Consider the following 23920-nt stretch of genomic DNA (forward strand, 5'->3'; position numbering starts at 1 on the left):
CGTTGGTCGCTGTCACACATAACGATTTCATTAACGATATCGTTGCTACGTCACAAATAGCAACGATATCGTTAACAATATCGTTAAGTGTGAAGGTACCTTTACACTCTGGGGCAGAGCAGGGAAAATCAATCTCTCTGCTCTGCCACCCGGCCGTTATGGCGCCTCTGAGCAGGAAGGAGGGCCCGGTGCCAGCAGTGGGCCCCCCGACTGTCATCGCAAGTTCAGCTGCTCCAAACTTCCTCCAAATGTATTAAGAAATGTCAAGTTTTTCCCAATTTTTAAAACATTTTTTGTATTTTTTACTAATAAACACAGAGGGTATTAACCAAAATGTATCACTAATATAAAGCACGGTGGGTCACAAAAAACAATTTAGAATTTATTTGAATAAACAAAAGCCTAAAATTTACTTTCACATAGAATGGCGCATCTAAAATTAAAAAATAACACTAACATATTTATATATTATAGTATTTGTTTATAAAATTGTATAAAGGGCATTTCACCACTTATTGAAACAATTTAATTATTAAAGGGGTGGCCCAAAACAAAAATGTACTTTAATCTGAAATGTCTGCCTACTTAATGTCATACTCTAATCTCTTTTCTAATATACTTTAACTAATAAGTCCCTAAAGTTCTCTCAAAATGCTGGAATTTTTTTTTTGTTTTTTTTTTTACAAATTTCTCCTTTATGCCACTTAAGTCGAGAAGCCCAGTGAATGCTGGGACAGTTAAACGAGTGACTGCCGTAGTCTCTGCCCCCTCCCTGAAACAAAATGTTATCGTGACGTGCATTTCAAGGGATGGGCTAGTCTCAGCATCAACTAAGTATGTGTCAGTTGTTAATTCCGACATATGCCCAGTAGATGCTTGTCCCTGTGCGATATGCATTCAGGCAGTGTGGAGAACAATATACAGCAGTACTGAGCTATCTGGATGTGAAACAAGCTCTGGGGTGAGGTAAAATAATTTTTAGAATGTTAGAAGTCTTAGCTTGATTGTGTCTCTGTCTCCTGTTTCTTTGCTCATCCTGCTACGTACTACTGCTCCTCCTCCTGTTTCTGTAGAGCAGAGCTTCTCAACTTTTCTGACCTTAAGAGCCACATTCAGCTATAAAAGAGGGTCACGAGCCACATGCAGCTCTGAGAGAGGGTCGTGAGCCACATAGAGCTCCTGCCCCACTCTCATGAAAGCAGGTGAAAGGATGCAGTAACAGTCGCAGGGTCTGAGTCCAAGGGGCAGATCTGCTGAAGGAGGAACAGTCCTTTCTCTTAAGTGCCAACACGACACGGGAGTATGTGGAAGCGGATATGTCATGCAGCCGCACTCTGTCTGTGGCCTGGTCATCCTGTCCCGTCTACAGTCTGGCTGCAAGGAGGAAATACTCACGGTCAGTGGTACTGTGGGAGTCAGCACGGTCAGTGATCTCTGGAAGCGTCTCCGCCTGAAGTCTCCGGTAAGCTTCCATAGGCTACTCTGGCTTGGGCCTATTTTGTCCTGACCGTGCAGCGCTGGAAGACTTGCACTCAGTCCCTGCACACTACAGCTTCAGGCCCAGACTGAACTCGATCCCACGCACTGTCACCCTTTTATGTCCTCCACACCCCCTGGTCTTAAGTTCAAATGTATGCCCGGGGAACTAAACTCTCCCCCCTGCAACTCGGGTGACAGCACCGGTGGTTCCGGACTCGTCCCGGACAAGGAACGCTGAGACCATCTCTCCTCCTTACACACAGTAGTGACACCCTGAGCCCCCTATTACCAGTATAATGACAGCCAAAGTTTTCCACTCTTATCACACCAATGCAGTATGCCAAGCTCCAGGGTTTCCTATCTTACCTCTATTCAGATCTGCTTTTCTGTGCATGTCTACACACAAAAGTCACCATCTAGAGATCTACTCTTAATAGCAGTTTGTTACACCTTGTGCTAATGTACCAAGCTGGCAGACAGCCGCGAGCCACACATCACGAGTGTCACAGAGTTACTTGATCTCTCAAACTGGGGGTGCCCTAGTCTATCCCTGTCCCCAGGATTACTCCTGAAGGTGGAGACGCCAGGTTCTTGTACCTTGCTATGCTCCTTTATAAACCCTTATCTGCCCCCTCCCCTACCCAAGGAGGTGTGAGGACAACTTGTATATCATAACACTAAACAAACAAGGGAAGACGGACAGAGATAAATGAGAATTACAGTCATAGAAAATACACTCCCCAAACAGAGTGGAACACAAGGGAGGTATAGGAAGGAGACACCAAGTAGAAGAGGATAAGGATGTGCAAATAAACAAACTCCAAGCAATTATCTTCTGAACAATTCCAAACACCTACACCAAACACAAACTTCACATCCAACTCCTAACCAGGCAATAATAACTAACACTGGTATTTCCCAAGCACCAGTGGCTAGCATATATAGCAGAGGGGACTGGCCAAGAGGGAACTGCTGAAACAATACAGGTTGGAGATTTCCAGGAGCTCAACTGAACTGATTAACCCTAGCAATGCCAGAGCAAAGAAAACATGCACTGTTAATTATGATGGTGAAGCAATTCTAACCAGTGCAAATGTTTTGGTAACCAGATGCCACAATATTCTGGCACCATGATAACAGGATCGCGAGCCACATGTGGTTCCCAAACCACAGGTTGGGGACCCCTGATATATAGTATAATAAACGGTGTAACCTGACAGCTCACTCTGAAGGCAGTGTGTTTAAGGCCTCCTTCACACGTCCTGGTGATTCCTGTACAGGAAATGGGTATGCATGTTTTAGTATTTGCGGCCCTTAAAAAATGGACCACTTACCGACAAAAAACAGAACTGTGAAGGAGGCTTTGCATTGAGCAAGAAGGAATGGAGCATTTTTGCAGAGTAAATAGTGAGCTCAGGAGAAAGGGGGAAGAAAAAAAGTGGCTCATAGTTGGGGAAGGATGCAGATTTGTCTGATAAGATATATTAACCCTATTACGACCAAAGATGGATCTATCCAATGTAACACCCCAGGGTCCTGGTTGTTACAGTGGCATTGCTTTCCTCAGGGGGAGAGTGATGTCACACTTGGAAGCTAGCGAAGATCTCTTCTATCAGGTAACACAAGCATACGATATGTTCACACTCCAGGCCAGTAGGGGGAGCTCTGATCCAGCTTATGAGTGGCTCCCCTATATATATATTCTGGCTTGAAGGGAAACTTAGTGAGTTGGTGCCAGACAGAAGACTGGAGCAGTCTGAGGCAGAGAGACATGTGAGGGGCCATGCAGCCAGAGGCGCTGCAGCTCCTGGATAGTGATATACAGAAGGAAAGAACAGATTTGTAGTGAGAGTGCAGGAGAGCAAAGCACAGGAGAGTGACACCTGGGGAGGACAGCTGCAATTGGGCTACGTCCCTGCAGAGCACAGACACCGGTAGCCGGAAGACCGAGGTTGTGTCGGACTCTAGGCGGCACAGCAGAAACCGGCAGGACTACATATAACCTGTCCACCTTAATACCCAGGAGACACAGTGGCGCATAGAGCCCAGGTAATTTCAGTTCTAAGAGGAAAGGTGTGCACTCTGGGAGTAAGGAGCTGGTGCAGGCTGAACCTGGACTGACTCCAGACAACTCAAAATTGAAGAAAACAACCGCACTCAGAATATGAATTTGCGTCATAAATCATAGGGAACACCACAGTAATTTAATCAAGTGTTGAGGTAACGTTTCGACCCCTTGATGGACTTTTATCAAACCTCACTGTAAAAACATAGAAAATCAGTATATTAGAAATCATATAAAAAGAACAAAATCATGAAAAAAATACAGACAAAATACAGTAGAATAAAACAAAGCGATGCAAAAAAACGCCAAAAAGGGTATCCAGAGTAGGAGGCGTACAAAAGTTTAAGGAGTACCCATACAAACAGACAATAGTATGCAAAAAGACAATATATACAATATATACAAATGATGCCCAAAGAAAATATGCAATAAATGGAATGATCAAGGCTGCGGGAGGGCAAGAGCAGAAGAGATAGACAACGCTGCATAGCCAATACATGAAACATGAAAATCCTCGTACAGTATATACGTGCGGAGTGTAAAGCATAACTGACCTTTCAAGTGGAAAGCAATGGAAGAAGAGAAGAACAATGTCCAGGATGGACACAGCGGCTCCTGAGAGGAGTTAAAGAGAGTAATATAAAGTAACAATAGATAAAAAGATAAAAGGCCAAGTAACCCTTAAAATGCCATGAATAAAAAACACACATACCACTGGAGAAAAGAAGAAAATACGAGGATCCGAAATGGCACGGACAGGGAGTGAGATCCCAAGAAGCACTATGAATAGAGAGGCGCAAAGTCAGGGTACTAGAAGCGCTAAAAGGTATATGAATGGCAGCGCCAGAAGCGCTAAAAGGTATGAGAATGGCGGCGCCAGACATACGGTACCTGTGGGTCCAGAGGCAGGAAGGTTGGCGGTGGTGTGAGCCATCATTGGTGGCCGGTGGGTTAAAATTTCACTTTGCTATTATGTCTACACTAATCTACTACATGAACGCCTGTCTCCCCTATTGCTATAGGGGCTTATTTTCCCCTACTTCCGCATCCCACCCTTCCCCTCCGTCCCTTCCTAACTTATCCTTCCCGGTTAAAATGTTATAATTCCCAATAAAAATTATTTGGAAAAAAAAAATAGCCATGGTACAGGAAGTGGGGTGGGGCGGGGGGAGCGCAAGCGCATGAAGAGGAACGCAGGGAACCCCGGTAATGATAGAGACCCTGTAAAAAGGCTCCAGCCACCCGTCATATGGGTTAGTGTCCCACCTTTATGGAGGACAGAGAGAAAACTATGAGGACCTTGAGAGAAGCCACAGGCAGCAAGGGACTACACCAAAGCGCTGATAGGAAGGCTATCATCTCCACCTGGTAAAGGGGACTCTGGACTTGCTTCCAAGCCGGCCAGACCCTGCCTGTACCTGTGATCTGGTGCCCTGGTCTGCGGTTGCCTGAGGACTTCAGTAAACCAGGTAAAGAGACTGCAAACTGTGTCCTCCGTTTCTTACCGCATCACCCACCATCTTCACCTACACACCGGGAGCCCTGGGGATCCAACTTCACCTGTGGGAAGTTATACCATCTTAGCTGCTATAACATCACCACAGGGGACCCCTTTAAGCAGTGTCAGTCCCCACTGACCGAATACCACAGGTGGCATCACAAACACAAACTTTATTCCAAACCCCTTTTAACCCCTTACCGGCATCGGACGTACTATACCGTCCGATGCCGGCTCCCCTGCTTTGATGCAGGGCTCCGCGGTGAGCCCGCACCAAAGCCGGGACATGTCAGCTGTTTTGAACAGCTGACATGTGCCCGTAATAGGCGCGGGCAGAATCGCGATCTGCCCGCACCTATTAACTAGTTAAATGCCGCTGTCAAACGCAGACAGCGGCATTTAACTACCGCTTCCGGCCGGGCGGCCGGAAATGACGTCATCGCCGACCCCCGTCACATGATCGGGGGTCGGCGATGCTTGTGAATGGTAACCATAGAGGTCCTTGAGACCTCTATGGTTACTGGTTGCCCGTCGCTGTGAGCGCCACCCTGTGGTCGGCGCTCACAGCACACGTGCAATTCTGCTACATAGCAGCGATCAGCAGATCGCTGCTATGTAGCAGAGCCGATCGGGTTGTGCCTGCTTCTAGCCTCTCATGGAGGCTATTGAAGCATGGCAAAAGTTAAAAAAAAAAGTTTAAAAAAATGTGAAAAAAATAAAAAAAACATAAAAGTTTAAATCACCCCCCTTTCGCCCCAATCAAACTAAATCAATAAAAAAAAATCAAATCTACGCATATTTGGTATCGCCGCGCTCAGAATCGCCCGATCTATCAATTAAAAAAAAGTATTAACCTATTCGCTAAACAGCGTAGCGGGAAAAAAAACTCGAAACGCCAGAATTACTTTTTTTGGTCGCCGCGACATTGCATTAAAATGCAATAACGGGCGATCAAAAGAACGTATCTGCACCGAAATGCTATCATTAAAAACGTCATCTCGGCACGCAAAAAATAAGCCCTCAACCGACCCCAGATGATCAAAAATGGAGACGCTACGAGTATCGGAAAATGGCGCAATTTTTTTTTTTTTTTTTTTAGCAAAGTTTGGAATTTTTTTTCACCACTTAGATAAAAAATAACCTAGTCATGTTTGGTGTCTATGAACTCGTAATGACCTGGAGAATCATAATGTCAGGTCATTTTTAGCATTTAGTGAACCTAGCAAAAAAGTCAAACAAAAAACCAATGTGGGATTGCACTTTTTTTGCAATTTCACCGCACTTGGAATTTTTTTCCCGTTTTCTAGTACACGACATGCTAAAACCAATGATGTCGTTCAAAAGTACAACTCGTCCCGCAAAAAATAAGCCCTCACATGGCCAAATTGACGGAAAAATAAAAAAGTTATGGCTCTGGGAAGGAGGGGAGCGAAAAACGAACACGGAAAAACGAAAAATCCCCCGGTCATGAAGGGGTTAAGGACATTCCCTTTTACTTGGGCCTTTTACCTGGCTGGCATTCCACCATCATTGCACACCTCCCACTATTTGGTGCGGGCTTCGGCAATGAGCCCACACCTTTTCCGGCACATGACAGCTGTCAAACGCTGACTTTGAAGGGGCCATGTAGTCTGAAGTACTACAGCCCCTGGAAAGATACATACAGAAAGCCAAACATTGTTCAGTGAGCGTGCAGGAGAGCAAAGCACAGAAGAGTGACACCAGGGGGAGGACAGCAGCGAGCAGACTGTTTCCCTGGCAAAGTGCAGATAACCAGTAGCCGGACCACCGAAGTTGTAAAGGACTCTAAGACTTACATCAGAAACCGGCAGGACAGCTGAACTGCAAGTTACCTGTCCACCACACACACCTGAGACACAGTAACACAGAGCCCGGGGCGTGATAGAGTCCCTGAAAAAGGCTTGAGTTACCTGTCATGCAGGTATTGTCCTATCCTATATGGGGTACAGAGAGTAGAACTGTGAGGACCTTATCTGAAGCCATAGGCAGTAAGGGACTACAACACCACGCTGGAGGAAGGCTTTTAACTCCACCTGGTAAAGGGGACTCTGGATTCGCTTCCAAGCCGGCTGGACCCTGCCTGCCCTGTGATCTGGTACCCTGGCCTGTGGCTGCCTGAAGTCTTCAGTAAACCAGGTAAAGAGACTGCAAACCTGTGTCCTCGTTTTTTACTGTGCCATTCACCATCTTTCATCTACACACCGGGAGCCCTGGGGATACACTTCACTGTTGTGAATTCTGCTCTTGGGCTCCCTCCGGTGGTTATGAGTGGTAGTGCTGCTGTCTCTGGATCGCAGCATTTATCAGGTGTGTTCACTTTTTGCAATTTGGACTCATCTATTTAGTCCTGCTTGATCCTTTAGTCAGTGCCAGTTGTCCATTGTTTTTGGAGGATTCACATCCCTTACTGGTCTCTCCTGTTTGCTGTGCTTTTCAACAAAGATAAGTCCTGGCTTTGTTTCTGCTGTCCACATGCTGTGGGCCTTATAGTTCAGTGCATTTTCATGTTTTGTCTTGTCCAGCTTGTCTGTGAAAGGATTTTTTTGCAGCCAAGCGGTATCTCTGGAGATGCAGATATACCCTCCATGTCTTTAGTCAGATGTGGAGTTTTGTATTTTCTGTGGTGGATATTTTCTAGTGTTTTAATACTGAACGCATAGTTCTCTGTCCTATTCTTTCTTTTTAGCTAGTAAGGCCTCGTTTGCTTATCCTGATTTCAGTCTGCGTTTGTCATTTCCCTCTCCTCTCACAGTCAATATTTGTGGGGGGCTGTCTATCCTTTGGGGATTTTCTCTGAGGCAAGATAGTTTTCCGTTTCTATCTTTAGGGGAAGTTAGTCCTTAGGCTGTGTCGAGGTGTCTAGGGAGTGTTAGGTACATCCCACGGCTATTTCTAGTTGCGCTGCTAAGTTCAGGGTCTGCGGTCAGTACAGGTACCACCTTCTCCAGAGTACATCACATGTTGCTCCTAGGCCACCAGATCACAACACTTCACCTGTGGGAAGGTATACCATCCAGCTGCCATAACATCACCCCAGAGGACTCCTTAAAGCAGCGTCGGTCCCCACTGACCGAATACCACAGGTGGCATCACGAACATAAACTTTATTCAATTATCCCTTTTACATGGGTGCCCAGGGCCACGGACCAGGTCGCCACCGTGACATTCCCCTGTGAACACCGGACCCGGTAGGGGGTACCCCACGGCCCTGGCAGGCGACTCACAACCATCAAATATACTGCAAAGGGAATGGCGTGCATGGAGGACATGCACGAATGAGGCCTCTTCTAAAGTCTATGCACAAAAAAGCTACAATTCGCCTGGGCATTGTAAGGCAACATGGCAAACAGGAAAAGCAGAGACCAACCCTGAAACTGAAATAAATTACAGGTAGGGCTAGTCCCTTCTTGAAACATTCTCTTCTTACAATGCACACTAACAGTGCACTCTCTTGCCTGCTCATTACTACTCATTAAAGCCAGCAAGAGAGTGCACTGTCACTGTGCAGTGAAAAGATTATTTCCCAGTGACTATGGATTTTGTACTGAGCATATGTTGGAATTGACAACTGATGCATGCTCAGTAGAGCAGGGACTAGTCCAGCCCCTGAAACTGACATTACTGATGATGCTTCCTTTCAGGGTGCAGCGGTGTCCGCGGCATGCATTGGTGATTCTCAAATGAAATGTAATCAAAACGGAAGTAGGTAAAAAAAATAAACCAGTTATACAGTATACTGTAGATTAGAAAGGGGAAAAATAGGATTTTTTAAAGTAAAGTATATTAAAAAAGAGATTAGATTATTACAATATATAGACAGGATTAAGCTCAATATTAGTTTCGGACCACTCCTTTAACAAAGAACATGTTAGCCTCAAGACCAGGTAGCATTGAAAGAAGGTGGCTGGTGTAATGAATCACATTTTCTTTTACACCAGCCAAATGCCTATTTATCACTTTTCTGCGACAAGATGGCACCATGTAAAGACCACAAGTCTGCAAACGCAGCGTGAAGCTCTTAGGGTATGTGCACACGATGCAGATTTAGTGCAGAAAAATCTGCTGCAGTTCTGCACTAAATCTGCATCTCCTGGCAGAATCTGCAGGTGCGTTTTTTATGCGTTTTTGATGCGTTTTTGATGCGTTTTTGATGCGTTTTTTGAGCACAAATCTTCACAAAAAACGCATGAAAAACGCATCAAAAACGCACCTGCAGATTTCTATTATGGAGGGGTGCAGAAACGCTGCAGAACTGCACAAAAGAAGTGACAGGCACTTCTTTGAAAACTGCAGCGTTTCTGCGCAGATTTTTCTGCACCATGTGCACAGCTTTTTTTTTTCCCATTGATTTACATTGTACTGTGATCACAGTGCAGTTCTGCAGCGTTTCTGCTGCAGAAAAATCTGCAGCAGTTCTGCACTAAATCTGCATCGTGTGCACATACCCTAAGAAATGTTCTGCTGGTAAATTGTGGGTCTTGGCATACATGTATGTTAGTTTGATAGATATCACCTATCTAAATATTGCAGCAGACCAAGTTTACCCTTTTATGGTGAGAGCATTCTTTAATGGCAGCGATTTTTTTTCAGCGCCGTGACAACTATTCAGTAATTGTTTTAGAAAATGGTTCAAAGTGATAATTTGGCCTCAAAATTCTCCAGATCCCAATCCAATTGAGCATATGTAGGATGAGTTGTAAAAACAAGTCTGATCCATGGAGTTTCAACCTCACAACTTACCGGACTTCTGAAGCTACTACTAATGTCTTAGTGCCGGATACCACTTTCAGAGGACTTCATGGAATTCATGGCTCAAAGGGTCAAAGCAAAAGGGGACCTACAGGATAGTTGGCAGGTGGTTTTAATGTTGTGGTTGGTTGGTTGATTGATGTATGTTTACATTCTGAATTAAATAGTTCATTCCACATCTGCTATACATTATTTATGGAAAAAGTATTTTAAACAAAATTTGGATTGAATTCTAATATACTGTACAATGCAAGACTGCACATTTAATTGCATTTGATTAGCGTTCTCTTCTTTAGCACATAAGATTTTGCGTAAATGTTTTTGGCCACTGACTTTCATCAGACAATCTAATGGAACTAGCCTGGAACAGCACAGAGTATAGCAATGTAATTACTTATGGTTGAGCATCCTACCATCATGGATGCTATGTGAGACCCATCGTCGTATAACTATGAATACCAGCTTCTGCTGGGCTACTGAACTATTTAGATGATAAAGTGAATCTTTCGCCAACTTTTACAATACAAACTCCATCCATTTGAAAGCAGATCTCAGACTTGATGAGGCTGGTGCACTTACTTTGAAAATTCATATCAGAATAGATGTACAGTATATTATTTTTCTGCTATAGAGCCAACAAGTGTTCATAATGAATATTGCCTGATTCATCAATACTGACATTTTCATTCCAATCTCGATGAGGGGGCATGCTGGATTTAGACGCTCCAGATTTATTAAGAGGTGCATGCAAAGTGAAAGTGCCTCACAAGTAATCTTACTTCAGTCATTGACTGGAGTAAGAGTAGTTGCATAAGGAACGCCACTGATTGTCATGAATTAGACGAGCCAGTTTGGCCAAATTTTATGCTAAGTGTCTCAAAATTTTTTTCCTAATATTCAAAAGCCATATTGCTATTTATATTTCATATATTTCACATTGACATGCTTTAGCGTGATAGAGTGCAACCTTTCTTTGTAAATTGTATATGGAGGTTGCACCTCCTGGTATGCACCTATTCACACTAGTCTGGATGTGCCAGTCAGTATTTTGTCATTTGTTTCTGGAAAACACTCATGGAGTCAAATCATCACTACAACTGTAGATAAATTCCCAGAGGGGTATAATTTCCAAAATGAGGTCACTTGAGGGGGAATTTTGCTCTTCTAGCACCTATGAGAGCGTATGTGGTGTCTGCAAACTTTTCTAGGAAAATCTGCGCTCCAGGAGGCAAATATCACTCCGTTTCTCCCCTGAGTCTCGCCGTGTGGCTAAGAAGTACTGTATAGCCACATATGGGGCATTTCCACCTACAGCAGAAATTGTGTAGCAAATTTTCATGTCATTTTTACCCATTTCCCCATGTGAAAATATAACATCTGGGGCTAAAACCACATTTTTGTTTTAAAAATGTAATTATTTTTTCTTTGCTGTCCAATGGCATAAAATTCTGTGACACACCTGTGGTGTCAATATCATCACTGAACCCTTAGATGAAGTCATTAATTTTCACTGTTTAGGCACATCAGGGGCTCTCCAAGCCTGACATGGTGTCCGCTAACAATTTCAGCTAATTTTGCGTTCAGAAAGTCAAATAATGTGCTGTTAGGGCTGGCGGAACGCACCGAGTTAATTGAGAGATGTTATTTGGTGCGTTCGCAGCCCGGGGTCCACCGTGCAGGAGAGGACTTGCTGCTGGCAAATGGCGGCCCTTTATGGCGGTGGAAGCGAACTCTATTACTTCACTGTGCCAGGTCTCACTCTGACCCTCGGTGGCTTTTGAGCCCGCGCCTGAGGACGCCCCGAGTCAGCAGCTGAGACCTTGGCAACTAAGAAACGCGGAACCCTGTTGACTTCACAGGAGTATCCAGCAACTGCCGAGCTGATGGCAGTGTTTGGCAAAAAAAATATATAATATGCACCAGTCTAATATAATGTCGGAAGCAGGGTGTGACCAATAGTATAAAAATTAACTTTTAATCCATATATATTAAAAAGTTGGTATGTCCAACTGAGTAAAAAAATATAGAAGACTCCACAAAAAAAGATTCCCAAACTAGGGGAATAGTATCAAAATCCAACCCCCAAAGTCTCTAAACACACCTTAGTGTGTCAGCAACACAGGGGGTATGGTATACACTCCTGTGTGGGAGTATTTGAACACAAACATAAATCATAAGGTTCATATATCTGTGACCTATCGCATGTCAGCTGCCCCCACCTGTCATATGGAGATGCAGTAAATGCGAACAAGTGCCAAAATAATTGGAACGATCTCACCTCGAAATTTCCTGTAATGTGGGTGAGAGTTCTCGTGGTAACAGCATACAGAGGGGGGGGGCCTGTGATTCTGGCCGCACATCAACCCGTCCACACTGTTTGAGCAGGTAGTATAGACCCCAATAATCACCGCATGTTTCCCTATGTGTTTCGTTATGATCAACTCATCAGGGGAAAGTTAGAAAAGGATCCTCGCCCGCTCCGTGGGGGATCCGTAATATAGGGGTATATCGGCAATCACTGTTAGTCAGCGTTGCGCGTGTTTTAAATAACCCGCCCAGAATCCTCTGGGCTGGGTCTCGTGACGTAGGTTCAAGGCGCCCCCTGTGGAACGCTAGTGCTGAACCGCACGCGTTACTTCCGGCGGCGCGTGCTCGTCAGGTTGCTATGGTGGCACACTATCCACTCCTATCGCAGCTCTTAGAGTTAAGTCCCGTACCGCCCACGTCATTTCTGGCGGTGTATGTTAGGTAAGGTTGCTATGGTAGCGTGCTTTTTCGTGTCCTAAAGCAAACAATGGGGCCGTGTATATCACCAACTGGTGCCCTGGCCCTGTCCAGCTGCCATAACAACGTGACACCCGACCGTAACCTCAAGTCCAGGCGTTCACGTTGTAAGCCACTTTCCGGAGTCTTGTAATCACCCTGCATCTGTCTCTACACGAGCTCAGATGCCGTGATAAACACAAAATATTATTAACCCCTCCATGGTTGCTAAGTACAATAGATAGCATCCCACCATTTGTACAGGGTATGGACTACAATTCATATCACCGATCCTAACAAATCCTTAACATTGAAGGGAGGATCGCAATAAAGAGCACATGCTGGTTGTCTCCTGCGAGCTGGAATGAAAGCGCAGTTAGAGGTCAGTGAGGGCACAAGCCCAAACTCTGTTGGAAAAAAGAGAAAAAAGAGGGGGAGCAAAACGGCCAAACACAGTTACGAAAATAATGATAAGGAAAAATTGAACATGGAGTGGTTAACACGGAGAGATGAAGGGAGGACTCATGGGGGAGGTGCACCAGAAAAAACATAGATGGAGAGATAGGGTTATGTACACACCCAATGTCCCTAATTAACTCCTATCAATACCTGCCTGGCAATGGAGGTTGGCACCCTAGGATAGAGAGAACGCAAGATTGGCGCCCCCATTCCACGACGGCTGTCCCTGTTATTGGTCCTAAAGAAACCCTAATGTAAATTAAAGGAGGAAGAAAGGAAAGGGTCCCTATGATGTATATTTGGGCTAATTTTCCAGGAAACAGGTGTATGTGAGAATTTCGTTTAGGCCCTCCGGCGTTTGTGTTCGTAAGCGGAAGATCCATCTTGTCTCACATTGTAGTAACATCTGGTCCCAATTGCCCCCCCTCTTGGGTGCACCAATTCTGTCAATCCCCATGAAGCTAATTCCTCGACTGTCTCCATCTATGTTTTTTCTGGTGCACCTCCCCCATGAACGCCTGGACTTGAGGTTACGGTCGGGTGTCACGTTGTTATGGCAGCTGGACAGGGCCAGGGCACCAGTTGGTGATATACACGGCCCCATTGTTTGCTTTAGGACACGAAAAAGCACGCTACCATAGCAACCTTACCTAACATACACCGCCGGAAATGACGTGGGCGGTACGGGACTTAACTCTAAGAGCTGCGATAGGAGTGGATAGTGTGCCACCTTAGCAACCTGATGAGCACGCGCGGCCGGAAGTGACGCGTGCGGTCCAGCATTCGCTTTCCAGAGGGGGCGCTTTGAACCTACGTCACGAGTGGATAGTGTGCCACCGTAGCAACCTGACGAGCACGCGCCGCCGGAAGTGACGCGTGTGGTTCAGCACTAGCGTTCCAGAGGGGGCGCCTTGAACCTACGTCACGAGACCCAGCCCAGTGGATTCTGGGCGGGTTATTTAAAACACGCGCAACGCTGACTAACAGTGATTGCCGATATACCCCTATATTGCGGATCCCCCACGGAGCGGGCGAGGATCCTTTTCTAACGTTCCCCTGATGAGTTGATCATAACGAAACGCGTAGGGAAACATGCGGTGATTATTGGGGTCTATACTACCTGCTCAAACAGTGTGGACGGGTTGATGTGCGGCCAGAATCACAGGCCCCCCCTCTGTATGCTGTTACCACGAGAACTCTCACCCACATTACAGGAAATTTCGAGGTGAGATCGTTCCAATTATTTTGGCACTTGTTCGCATTTACTGCATCTCCATATGACAGGTGGGGGCAGCTGACATGCGATAGGTCACAGATATATGAACCTTGTGATTTATGTTTGTGTTCAAATACTCCCACACAGGAGTGTATACCATACCCCCTGTGTTGCTGACACACTAAGGTGTGTTTAGAGACTTTGGGGGTTGGATTTTGATACTATTCCCCTAGTTTGGGAATCTTTTTTTATGGAGTCTTCTATGTTTTTTACTCAGTTGGACATACCAACTTTTTAATATATATGGATTAAAAGTTAATTTTTATACTATTGGTCACACCCTGCTTCCGACAGTGTGTGGCAACACAAACATACAATCTCCTCACCGGAGGAGCCGGTATTCTAGGAGATTATTTCAGCCGGGCCCTAAATCCACGTACACAATCTCCTCGCCGGAGGTGCCGGCATTCTATGGGCTTATTTCAGCCGAGTCCCTGAACACACATAAATGTGACCACACTGGCGCATGCACATAACTGATTCAATACTAGCGCATCGCCGTGCGGTCATGAGAGACTTAAATAGCTGCAGCAAGTACAGGACCTTCCTAGAAGGACCAATGAGAGGCTGTTACAGAGCCTGAGCACCTTCAGGACCTTCCTGGAGGACCAATGGATTTAGCTGCAGTATCTGAACATGTGACCCTCGATCTCCACTGAGAGATCTTACTCTGGGCATGCTCAGAACGAGAAAAGCAGGACTTAGTCCCAGAAGCGTCTGCTCGCTGCTGCCCAGCACTAGCTTCAATGGCAGAAAGCTGGAAAAGCAGCAGTAACCCTTTGTACAGAGTCAGACTGAGCGAGACGCTGGGACCGACGTCTCTGCTGAGCAAGCTCCACTGCGACAGGAGAAGAATGGGAGACCGCAGCAGAGATGGCCCGAGATTCCCCCTGTGCAGAGGCAGGAACTCGACCCCTAACATACGCCTTCCGCTCTGAGCCCTGCTATGCGCCCGTACAGTAGTTATCACCCACATAAGTGGTATTGGCATACTCAGGTGAAATTGTACATCGAATTGTATGGTGCATTTTCTCCTGTTATCCTGGTCAAAAAGCAAAATTTGGGGCTAAATGAACATTTTTGTAGGAAAAATGTTATTTATTATTTTCACGATTCTACGTTATAAACTTCTGTGAAGGATTCATTGCTTGAGGGGTCTAGATTCAAAAATGTCATCACTTGTGGTGGATTTACACTGTTTAGGCACATCAGCTGCTCTCCAAATGTAATATGGCATCCGCTCTTGATTCCAGCCATTTTTTTAAGTAAAGAAGTCAAACTATGCTTTTTCCATTCCCTGCTCTGCCATTCATCCAAACAGTAGTTTACCCCCCACATGTGAGATATTGGTCTACTCAGGAGAAATTGCACAACAATTTTAGGGTCCATTTTTTCCTGTTACGCTGGCAAAAATTAAACAAGAGGGGCTAAAGTGAAATGTTTGTGAAAACAGTATAATGTTAATTTTTCCTTCAACGTTCCATTAATTTCTGTGAAACAACTGAAGGATTTATAAACTTCTTGAATGTGGTTTTGAGCACTTTGAAGGGTGCAATTTTCAGAATTGTGTCACTTTTGGGTATTTTCTGTCATATGGGCATCCTAAAGTCATTTCAAATGTAATTTGGTCCCTAAAAAATGGTTTTGTAAATTTTGTTGGAAAAAAAAGACATTGCTGGTCAACTTTTAACTTTTCCAATTCCTAACAAAAAAAATTATGTTTCAAAAATCATGCTGATGTAAAGTAGATATGTGGGAAATGTTATTTATTAACTATTTTGTGTGACATAACTCTCTGGTTTAAGGGCATATAAATTAAAAATGTGAAAATTGTGAAATTTTCAAACTTTTTGCCACATTTCCATTTATGTCACAAAAAAGCAAGTTGTATCAAAGAAATTTTACCACTATTATGAAGTACAATATGTCATGAAAAAAACAATATCAGAATCAATGGGATCCGTTGAAGCGATCCAGAGTTATTATCACATATTACCACACACTGGTCAGAATTGTAAAATTTGGCCTGGTTATTAATGTGAAAACAGGCTCGGGGGGGTAAAGGGGTTGAAAGGCTTTTTCTGGAATAGAAAAAAATTAATAACTGATGAAAATATAATTATAAATAAATTACTATATAAATTTAATTAGCAAATCACAATCGTTATGCCTAGAGAAGTAATCACTGTAAAATGAAAATGGCCGTCTGGTTACATTGCCAGAAACTCTAGTTTCTCTCAGTGAATCAAGGCGGCCATTTTAATTCTATCATGATTACCTCCCTTCACAAAACTATTAGGTTTTGATAATCAAATGTATTTAGGAACCTATTTATGCTGCCATTTCCTTTATTTATTTTGTTTTTTTTTCTTCTATTCCTGGAGAACTTATTTAAATGCATGCAAACTAGTGATGGGTGCCATTCAAAGTGTCCAATTAAGTAGCAAGAATCTTTTTAACGAATTTGTCCATCTTTCAACTGTGGAACGTATTCGAGTCGTGCATTTCTTTAATAATTTATGCCATTTTTGTGAGATAAATAATGGTACATTTTTTGGGAGCGCTTGGCCCTATGCCACTTAAGTTACACCCGCTTTTCATAAAGTTGGCGGAACAGTGCCATTACTGGTGTAAATAAATGAAACAGTTTTACACCAGAATTCTGGAGAAAATGTCTTGATTCATCCTGCCTTATATATCTCCAATTTATTCTATTGTGCTTTTTTTATTGTGTGTTTTTTTTAAATAAAGTCAAATAAAAAAATATTACATTAGCATTACTCTGGGGCACCTATGTGGTTAACAGCTAACAAAAACACTGCAGATTATCCAAATTTGTTCTAAAATAATTTCATTTCAGGATGACTCATATTGTCCTAGTCCCCTTGAAGTCCATTATTCATCTGAAGACATTAGATAGATTTGGAATGTTTAGCTGTCCGCCCCCAGTGTCTCCCCCATCCTCCTCTATGGTCTCAGTTTCCATCCGCAAGGTTCTGGAGCGGCCTATGGCTGGGGTCCAGCAGCCAGCTGCAAAACATCAAACTGACACATAGTGAAAAAAAGGGGGGAAGGTGAAGGAAGATAGCTGCACCCTTGGGAGGAACTGAAGTTTATGAACATAGTATAATGAGGGTTACTCTACCACTTTAACATCCCACTGCTTGTAAACACCTTTTTCGGCTGGCTTGGTTCCCTTTTTTTTTTTTCTAATAGTGGTAGCCATGGGAAAATCTTTACTGATAGTAATTAAAAGACTATTGCACACAAAACAGAAAATCCCTGTTCTCCTGAGATCCAACTGAGATCAGCCAGCTCGGAAATGTACCAAATTCACGGTGCAAACTAGAGCCAGTACTAACATATCAGCCCCTTAGACAAGTCAATATAAAGATGCACCAAATGAATCAATCAGCAAGAATCACTGTCTATTTTACGTTTATCCTGTCGCAAAATTGTACAGATTTACTAAACCTGCCCCACTGTGTTTAACGATAACAGCATCGGAATGGGTTAATGTTTCTCTAAGAGATATGTTTGTAAGTACACTGGTTCATTATAAGTTTGGGATTTAGGGACATTTCAAGCAGGAAACTGGATGAAGCCAAAAACCTGATGTTCACACCCCCTCCTGGCCCTTAGCTCTGCTCTTAGTATACTGTGTGCATCATTTTGATTTGACTAAAACCAGAAATATGTCTTCATATAATTTTCCAGGCTCGTCTGCTCTGAACAGCATCCTGGACTAAACTGGACAAGCAGGTGGCTCATAACACCACATGACAGTGTGCTTGAGATCAGGGATGTAACAAGAATTCATGGGGCCCCATGGCAAAAAAAAGAGTAGAGTCATACTTGATTGAACCTATTGTCAGCAGCTAAGAGGTCTATGAACTAGGCCCTAACGGGTAACATTTCTATTTGAGGAGAGTGACATGCCTGACATGCCAGTTAAGGAGACTTATAGGCCATGCAATGCTCCTCTGGGAAATTAAATATGCAAATTGCCTCTACAGAGAGGAAGATTGCAATTGGCACTAGTGTTCAAGTCTTCTTCCTCTTTGTAGAGGTAATTTGCATATGAACAAGGGAGTGATGATAAAACTCGAAGAACATAGTAATCCTTTCATATATGGCCTATCCAAGGGTAAAGCTACGGTACAACTATTTTGCTTCTCCATTCCATTTTTTCAACATTCAGTCCTACAATCTTGACTTAATTTTCCCAAATTCCTGCCAACTTCTACCTACAGATCACTGTCTCTCACATCTAATAGTTCTGTAAACTGAGCTCTAGGCCCCTTATTACCAGTCCCGTGTCCACTGGTGACAAAATACTTTTAAAAGGGCTTAGACTCACCATTCATTGTTAGCTTTCTTCTTCGGTCATCACCTTGGGTCTCTGATTCTTACGCTGTTCCCCATGGGTTTCAGCTTCCTTCACTAATCTCCTTAAGGCTCTGCAATTCCTGTGTTTCTCTGCTTCCTAAACTGATCCCCTTGGGTCTCTGTTCGCTACTCTGATCCATTTTGGTCTCTGTTTATTACACTGTTCCCTGTGAATCTCTGTTTTCAATGCTGATCCCTTTGGGTCTCTTCTTCCTACACTGATACTCTTGAGTCTCCACTTCTTTTACTGATTCTCATGGTTCTTTGCTTCTACACTTATCCCCTTGGGTCTCTGCTTCATATGTTACTTCCTTTGAGTCCCTAATTCGTATGCCGATCCTCTTTGGTCTCTGCAATCAATCTGATCCCTTTGGGTCTCTACTTCTTACGCTGATCCCCTGGAGCCTCCACTTCCTATGCTGATCGTCTTGGATTTCTGCTTCCTACACAGATTGATTCCCTTGGGTCTTTGCTTCCTAGACTGATTTATTCCCTTGGATTTCTACTTCCTACATGGATCCCCTTGGGTATATTCTTCCTGGATTTGTCTTGATTCACAGGAAATTTCCTCTAAGCTCGTCAGTAGCTAAGGCAGTATACCTCTGCAGCGCCTAATTGCCTGAACGGGCATTTCTTGCCATTGTCCTGGGACAGGGTCGGTGATGCTGATTATCTTATATTTTTTAAATAAATACTAGCAGGAGCCATTCTAAACAAAATCAAACATCTGCATAACCCTGGTAAATATGTAAAACATATGTGATATTTGAGGGAATATAACTTATTGACATTAATTGACCATATATTAAGTTGTACATAATCATGTCGTTAGATGGATTCTCAGCAGTATTTCCTAATAGGAAATGGAGCATTTTTGGTAGTGTTTATGTAGAGGATTTGCCATCGCAGAACTTGGAAGAGACAAACACAAACTTCTCAGTTGGGAGGAGACATGATTTCCTCTTCAAGGAAAGCAGCCAGACACATATTCATTGTTAACCAGAAAGAATATGTTTGTTCTGAGACTTCAGCGCTGGATGATCTAGGATCAATAGTTGCCAAGCATAACGTGATCAGTTTCTTCTAAAACACATAAAATAAACTATTTTTATTGTAATTGGACCTAGACATAACTCTTTTTTGTAATAGCACAAAAATTTGGTTATTTAATTCATACTTATAACCCTTGTTGGATTGGTAAATATGTGCACATATTTGGTGTTTACTGCAAACCATCAAGGTTCTGAATTTCTAGATGATGAACTACATAAAAACGGACATTTATCACTTATCCACAGAATAGATGATAATTAAATGCTGGATCACTCGCTCAGAGCCTTGCCAATGGAAGCCTTAAGATTGTCAGAAAGGTTTTGAGTTTCAAACACTGTGAATGGAGCAGCACTGTGCATGGTTGACCATTACTCAATGTAAAGTTCTCCTAGCTGTGGTCAGCAATTAAGGAGGAACAGAGGACTCTGCACCCCTGTTTTAGTGATCGGTTAGAGTCCAAGTGGTGAGGGCTCCAGCAAAGTGACATTAATCACTGATACTGTATATAGTATAAAATATATGTAAAGCAAATGAAGCAACCATAAACAATGTTCATCAAACTCCCTAGGATAAATATAGATATACAGCATGGGATGCCATAAAACTTAACTTTGATAAGGTATAATAAAAATACACTCAAAACCACAAGTAAATAGTATAAAACATTTAGCATTTACGTGAGCAGGTTGCGGGATGCAGTAACGGACAGGAGGTAGAGCAAGAGGTAAAGTTAACTTTACTGATACAGAGGTATACTCCATGCAGGGAGGGGAAAGTAGAGGCAGGTGTATGGCAAATGATAGGAGCACAATAGGTGTGCTGGTGGAGGTAATGAGGGCAAAAATGTAACAACTGTTCATTAAGGGTAAACTTATCAGTCTGACGACTTCCTGACTGCAGAGTCTTAGGTTCTAACAGTGGTGCCAATGCGGTCAGCACGTGATGAATCCGGTGTCGTCCTGCAGGCGTTGATGATCTGGCTCCTGGCGATGGCGATGGGTCCTTGACGTCTTGCACGAGGTCCTGGGTCCAGGATTTGGGGTGCAGAGTGAAGAACACTCCAACACTGCCGGGGCTTAATGAAGCTTGGCAAAAATAAGCGAGTGAGAAAGGGAACAGTTCTCGGTAAGTCACCCGGGGATTCTTAGGCGGCATGTGCACATTATTTAATGGCCCGTAGCGTCGGGTACCTGGAGTAATGGGAACAAAACACAGTTCTTCAGTCACAGTCTCTGTAAGTGGCAGCAGGGATAATATTGCGTGAGCCTGCGCTGCCATGGTGCTCAGAGGACGGAGCACCAAACTTCCCCAGTTGTGCGCTACATGCTCCCGCCAAGTCTCCCCTCCTTTTCGCATGCTCTCTCCTTTTAATCCTATCTATGCCCCCTGTTGTCCAGTGCAAAGGCCAGTCCGGGTCTCTAAGCTTTCCCCCAGACAACAAAGTTGACAGTCCCGACAGTCCCGGACCCGGCACAAGAAAGGTACCCCCGGTCCGGTGCCTCTTCTTACATTTATGACACACAATTATATAAAGAAGTGCCTACGACAACAACAGTGCAAGTAATAAAAATTAGGAAGATCTCACTGGTGTCTTTGGAGATTGTGCATAGATGACCACACTGGAGAAAGAGGAAGGAAAAAATTCTGTCCCTTTTATACCCTGTCGTGCCCCATGTCAATTACTCCCGCCCTAAAAAGGGCAGTACCCAATTGATAGTAATAGTGAACCCCAACCATTTCCCACACATTTTGGCCTTTTTGTAAGGCCTCATCAGAGGAGAGTGTAACCAGGGGATAAGTACATATGAGAGTTCATTAAGTAGTGCAATGGCACTGAATGCTCAAAAGGGCATAGAAAATTTTGCCTGAAATGTGCCTGATAGCCTGTAGGCTGTGTATAATTGATACAGCACTTTGGGGGTATCATGCACTGTGTGTGGATGGCACTGTAGAAGCATCATACAGTGTATTGGGCGCAATCTGTTAGCACCTTTCAGTTTTTTGTGATGGGCACTGTCAGGGCATCATAAAGAGTTTGAGGGACATAGTGGTAGCACCATACAGTAGGTGTTTTAGGCACTTTGGGTGCATCATACTGTGTGGGGAAACTGGCACGCTTGGACTGGCTCACAGGAGAGCAGGAGAATCCTCCGGAGGGCCTCTGTGCAGTAGTAGGCCACCACCATCTTTCTTACATGAGCAGTATTTGACACAAAATACTAGAATCACTATGTACAGACAAAGGCAGCATCTTATTCATTTAACAATCTACCCAGATCATTGTTATATAAATTTATGATTAAGGATAATGTCACATTTGCATTTGCACACAGCTGAAAAGTGACACCCTGGAGTTTGTTACTGGTGAGCTCTTGGCTCCCCAGTCCGACACTGTGTGTGCATTATACTGTGTGGGGGCACTTGGGGCTATATACCGTGTGGGGGGACTTGGGGCTTTATACTGTGTGGGGGGACTGGTTAGGAGGTGTGATGTCACATTATGCAGCTTTATAATGTGCACATATTTTTAGTAATAATAGGGCTTGGTCATACATGTAACAAACAGGTAAGGCTACTTTCACACCTGCGTCGTTTGGGTTACGTCGCAATGCATCGTTTTGGAGAAAAAACGCATCCTGCAAAGTTTCCCGCAGGATGCGATTTTCTCCATAGACTTTCATTAGCGACGCATTGCGATGTATGGCCACACGGCGCATCCTTCGTGCGACAGATGCGTCGTGTTTTTGGCGGACGCGAAGCACAAACAAAGTTACATGTAACTTTTTTTGAGCGTCGCGTCTGCCATTTTTGACCGCGCATGCGTGGCTGAAACTCCGCCCCGCTCAACGCCTCCGTTGCCCACGTTGTGCTAAATTTAGCACAACGTGCCTCGGTATGTCGGGCCGATGGTTTGCGACGGCCCAGTACCGACGCAAATGTGAAAGGAGCTTTAGTTACAATATCACTCTACAATCATGATCTGGACAGTGCTAAGTGCTATCCTGAATGGGCTGGGCTCTATGGTCTCTTCACTGCAGCAGGAGCTGAGACATTTTTTCCATCTGTGCAATGAAAAAGAAAGGTGGAAAATTGGTAAACTTGGCCTCACCATGGAGATTCACAGGGAAAATATGTGTCGCTGCAGGTATATTGAACAGCGGCACAAATAGCATCCATCCAAAGAGGCGTCAGCTGGACCTTTATATAAAAGATATTTTGTTGTTCTTTTTTGGGGAGTATAATGAAGAGGACCCTTATACACATACCTGGCATTCTTTTGAAATGCAGACCCCAAGCAATGAGCATATTTCCTGTTCCCTGACAGCTATGGAAGGAGTTATATGGAAGCACATGTGAGTCACCCACAATCCCTCCTTGATCCCACCCAAAACCTATTAAATCTTTCCTGGCACCTGCAGATTCTTAATACAAAGCTCTGTAGTGTACAGGGGAAAGCCTGGACCACGGATCCGTCACATAGTTTCCAGTGATGTTACAAGGCCAGCAACGGTTTACTCATTCTTCCACCAATCTCCTCATCATTATGATTCTGTTTACAAGAAAAATCAAATCTGTTTACATGCAAAAAAGTCCTATGTATAAGTCAAAGGGAACTTTTCATAGCAAAAAGAGACACAACTAATCAAATTGCTCAGTAAGATAGAAAAAGACAAGCTAAAAAAAAGTTCTGATTTTACTGAGAGTCGGAAAATCTATTTATTGCCAGGAGATTACGTTTAAATGTTTTGATTGACAGGTCTCTCGCTTCTTATATACAAGTAGGGAGACACCTATTACTCAAGCTAAGCCTCATGGGGAGAAGCCAGTGGGGACTCACTCAAGAAACCGAACCAACATGGTTCGAGAAGCCCAGAATGCTGGGAATGCCCAGAAGCTAAAAAAGAATGTCTGTTTTTTATGAATCATTAAAAAAAAAAATGAAATTCCAGATTTATTTTATTGATCAAATCTGCTTGGATTGTGCAATTCTGAAGCTTTCTCCTTGCACCTCCACAGTCCACATCTAATTCTGGTAATGCGATGGTGGGGGCTGGCCTAGAAGCCAGCCCCCTTCATCACATCACATTGCAGAAGGAAGAAACAAAAAAAAGTGGAGGTGTATGGACCAGATTAGAAGCCAGAAATAGCACCATCCAAGCAAATCTAA

The 23920-nt window shown here is 43.8% G+C and overlaps 1 long non-coding RNA gene across 1 annotated transcript in view; it reads left to right on the forward strand.

Annotated features, from left to right (window-relative positions):
* Positions 1-873: 873 nt before the first annotated feature.
* LOC138645856 (uncharacterized) overlaps positions 874-23920 on the forward strand; it is a 62024-nt gene continuing 38977 nt past the window's right edge. The window contains exon 1 of the long non-coding RNA XR_011314782.1: positions 874-961. This is a non-coding gene — a long non-coding RNA (uncharacterized lncRNA). The remainder of the gene's footprint in view (positions 962-23920) is intronic.

The sequence above is a fragment of the Ranitomeya imitator genome, chromosome 7 (genome assembly GCF_032444005.1).
Source record: "Ranitomeya imitator isolate aRanImi1 chromosome 7, aRanImi1.pri, whole genome shotgun sequence".
Lineage (NCBI taxonomy): Eukaryota > Metazoa > Chordata > Amphibia > Anura > Dendrobatidae > Ranitomeya > Ranitomeya imitator.